This window comes from Helianthus annuus, chromosome 10, assembly GCF_002127325.2.
Source record: "Helianthus annuus cultivar XRQ/B chromosome 10, HanXRQr2.0-SUNRISE, whole genome shotgun sequence".
NCBI classification, from domain to species: Eukaryota; Viridiplantae; Streptophyta; class Magnoliopsida; order Asterales; family Asteraceae; genus Helianthus; species Helianthus annuus.
Window position 1 is genome coordinate 3,892,574 of NC_035442.2, and position 4,589 is coordinate 3,897,162.

Below are 4,589 nucleotides of genomic sequence, written 5' to 3' on the forward strand. Positions count from 1 at the left end.
TTTGGAGACTATCCGAGTAACAACTTATCCACATGAACTAAGAGTGTAATTTTGTAAAGTTAAGAACTAAATGTGAAATTTCACCAAACCACAGGTACTATCCATGCATTTTACTCCTAATTCTAATTGATACTTTCATTGAAAATTATTGAAGTTCCCTCCTAATTTGACCACCCTAAAATTATTTTCCCAAAAATTTTAAATTTAAAATCATCTAAATTAAAGAAACTTCCCCGCCCACTTTTTCCCCAAAACCCAAGTTCCCCATCATTCTCAAAACCTAACTGAACATCCCAAATAATCTTTAAGCAAATCGTACTAACTCTCGTTCTCAAACTTCCCTGCCGATTCGACTTTGAGATTAGATCTCCACCATGACGACGACCACTACCATCATGACACCGGTAAGCAAATTACCTGATTTGTAGATTTATTCACGTTCTTAATTTGGGTTGTTTTGTATGAATTAGGTCATCATTTGTGGGGAAACGTTGGAAGTTATACTATAGCCATGATGTATTGGAACAATCTCATTTACTCGCCGTGATTATTTAGCCGTCGAGCACCGCCACTTGTTACCATTGGTATTGATGGACCCGTTGGTACCTGGTAAAACTTCTAATTTTGGTCCCTTACACTCCTGGCCCATTTCCCTTGTAATATCATCTCTCAGTTCTTCATATAATGGTGTGATAATTAATGACGTAACATACATATATAGTTTTTAATAAAGATTGCCAATAAACTAAAAGTGAACCTGATTGGTCATAAGTGGGAATTATGAATCCAATGGAAAACATGTGGTTTCACTAGTTGACCCAATCTACAAAAGCCTTAAAATTAAAGTGACACTCGTGTCTTAATTCTCCTCGCAAGTGATTGTAAGTGTTTATTATCCCTTGTTAGTTTCTAAACAGGAATAAGGCTGTTATGGCAGAGGAGCGGAATGAAAAAGGGCGAGTTTGAAGGACGTTGGATGGTGTTGATCCGTTTTTTAAATAATATATCAGCATAGTTGGCTTTAGTTCCAACGTTTATGCCATATGAAAATATGAAATTTCATTGCCTCATTGATGGTGTTGAGTCTATTTTTTTGTGATTGCAGATTTGAAAGATGTAACTGAAAAGTTAATTTTTGGGCTCTTTGTCATGAATGTTGGTAGTGAGTGCAAGTTGGGAAATTTTGGGTGAGTATAATGAAAAATAGTACTGGAACTTATATTGTTATTGGTTCCACGAATGACGTTTACATTTTACTTTCTGAAGAACCATAAAAAATTTAATATGCAGAGGCGAGGACGGGCGGGTCGTGTTCAACCCGGATAGTGTTACCATCCATATCCTCGATGCGTCTATAACGCTTTCGCAGAGTATCAGTTGCCCGAAATACTAAGGACACCCTTGCAGTCGCTATGTCTTCAAATCAAAAGTTTAAAGCTTGGAAGTATATCCGAATTCTTATCTAAGGCTCTATAGTCACCCAAGTTATTAGCGGTAATGGTCAACTCAAATTTCGATAAATTATCTATATCTCAAATAATACATCATATTTACTTTCCTCAATTGCTCGTTCACAGGTCCAAAACGCTATCGAGTATCTCAAGGTTATCGGTGCTTTAGACGAGAGTGAAAATCTAATTGTACTGGGTATGCAAATATTTCTATGCTTTGTTCTTAATATGAATGCAGCATGCATTTTGGTAAATTTTTTTCTTGTGTTTTGTATTTGACCAATTAACACGCCGTTATTTGTCAATGCTTCCTGTGGAGCCAAAGCTCGGGAAGATGCTTATACTTGGTGCGGTTTTTAACTGCCTTGACCCTATACTAAGGGTTGTTGCCGGTCTTACTGTCAGAGATTCTTGACCCTATACTAACGGTTGTTTTAAGATTTTTTTTTTTTTTTTTCTCAGGTTGGACGTCCCATATTTTTTTTTGTTGATCTTATTGATATCACATGAGATACGAAGATGCTATTGTCGGTTCTGTTAGTCAATAAAGGGATAGATATAGATGGGTCCCTCAAAATAATAAGATTTACTTATGTATTTACAGGAGAAACTTTCAGCCACGGATTTCATTGATATGACGGTAAGTGATGTAGAGCCTGCGAACCCACCTCCGGTTGAAAGTACTTCTTTTAAGCTCGTACAAGATGTTAAAGTTTTGAAGGAATTAGCTGCTAAATTGTGTGATGCCAATGAATCTGCGGTAATCTTTTATATTACATTATTTTATTTGAAATGCACCTAGTAATAATGCTGGTCAGTACTCACTATTATGATTCTGGTGTTGTTTAGGTTGATTTAGAATACAATCATTATCGATCTTTTCAAGGTTTGACTTGCTTGATGCAAATATCTATCAGAACGGAAGATTTTATCGTAGACACTTTGAAACTACGGGTTCAAATTGGCCCGTATCTGAGAGGTTTTTAATGATCCTACCAAAAGAAAGGTAATCTCTTTTGTCTGAAGGAAAAGTTTCGAAGCTAATTATTAATCATTTTAAAACGTTTTGACACTACAACATATCAGGTTATGCATGGAGCTGATCGAGATATTATATGGTTGTAACGTGACTTTGGTATATATGTCTGCAATATGTTTGATACTGGACAGGTTATCTTTTATTCATTTTGAGTATGCTTTATTCATTTTATATTTAGTGTATGATTTTGAAAAGAATTATCTTTTTTTATTTTATTGAGTTTAATTCGATCGTGAATTTGAAATCGTATAGGCCTCACAGGTGTTAAAGTTGGAGAGACTCCCTAGAGTATCTATTGAAACACTTTTGTGACGTTGCTGCAAATAAAGAGTACGTATCTTTTGCACACATGGCACAACACATAACATGTAATTTACATGTTTTTTATTAACAGATACCAAAATGCGGAGTGGCGGTTGTGACCGTTGACTGGTGAAATGCTGAGGTAGTTGTTGCTTGTTACAAATTTACTCTATTTTTTTCCTTTTTATTACATGTTTCTTCATGTTTATGCGTGCCTTTTACTTTTATCTTCGATAGATATGCTAGAGAAGACACACATTATCTTCTGTACATATATGATCTTATGAAAAGAAATCCGCTTTCATCATCAACAGATCCAAACTGCCCAGCATCTCTTGTTGAGGTAGTAAATTAATGGTTCTTTTTTTCTGTATAATATTTGAAAAATATTTTTGTCTTATAATTTCAGTTAAAACCATTGGTTTCAGGTACACCAACGCAGTTATGATCTATGTATGCATCTCTAGCAGAAAGAGATTCTGGCTGAGAACTCATATCTAAACATATATGGGTAAATTCTATTTATGTTTGTGATTGTGATACGTTCTGAGATTTCCAATTTTGAAATTGTTTTACGACATCACTTATTTTGCTGATTCAGGTTCTATGATGTTGATCTCAACGGCCAGCAACTTGCGATTGTTGCAGTAAGTCACTGATTTTTATTTCTCTGTTAATGATATAATAAATAATATATTCGAGGGTTTTTTCTTGTGGAATACAGGGACTTTGTCAGTGGAGAGACGTTATTGCTCGTTCAGAAGATGAAAGTACCGGTTATTTATTGCCATACAAAGTTCTTATTGAAATTGGTAATGCAGTAGCTCTTTCATAATTTCATTCCTCTTTTTTTTTTAATTTTGATATTAACTTATTATTTTTATCTCTTCTATTTCTAAAGCAAAGCAAATGCCGGTGACAACTGGAAAATTGCAACACTTATTGAAATCGAGACACCCATATATTGAGCGAAATCTTGGTTCAATCGTTGGCATCATTAAGCATTCCATGCAGAATGGCGCTGCATTTGAACCTGTTGCCAAGAAAATTGTTAGAAGATGTTTATTTAACTCGCATGAAGATTGTGAAAGAGATTCATGAACACAATTAAGTTTTGAGTTTTTATTCATACACTTGTTAGTTTATTTGGGTTATATGTTTGATCACTAGACTTAGATCGACACTTATTTAGACATTTGGAATCTTTGGAAGATTGATTGAACTTTTAATTGAAGTGATTATTTTATGATTTCTACATTTTACAGTTTTGTTTTTATTTTTTAATGTAAATATATGATAATTGTAATTAATTAAAATTAATATGATAAACGTCAATGTTATTTAATTTGATATGATTTTTGTGGCAAAAAATATGTGCCACTAAAAGCTCAAAAGTTTGTACTGGCACATAAAAAAGTGCCACTAAAAGCCTAAAAACTTTGTGCGGCACATTGAAAAAGTGCCATTAAAAGGCTTTAGCGTTAGCGCTTCTTGTGGCACTTTTTTTGTGTGCCACCCATTCTTACAAGGTTTTTTAGTGGCACTTTCTTGTTTTCCCGTGGCACTTTTTGCATGCCACTAGATGGCATTTTTTTTTGTAGTGAACCCTATTTGTCACATGGGTGTATTTAGTAATCATGGATACAATAATAGAAGAAAATTAAGTGCAGGTCCCCATTTCCTGATTGATTAAATCTAGTGTGGGTCACTGTGTTTTTTTGTTGTTTTGTATTTTCATAACTATTTTAGACATGTGCATGAATCTTCCTATCCCTATAGCTATGAGTTATATATCA

At 34.2% G+C, this 4,589-nt stretch overlaps 1 pseudogene; it reads left to right on the plus strand.

The window, feature by feature from the left end:
* Positions 1 to 237: 237 nt before the first annotated feature.
* On the plus strand, positions 238 to 4,042 carry LOC110883816 (annotated as a pseudogene).
* The last annotated feature ends 547 nt before the right edge of the window (positions 4,043 to 4,589 follow it).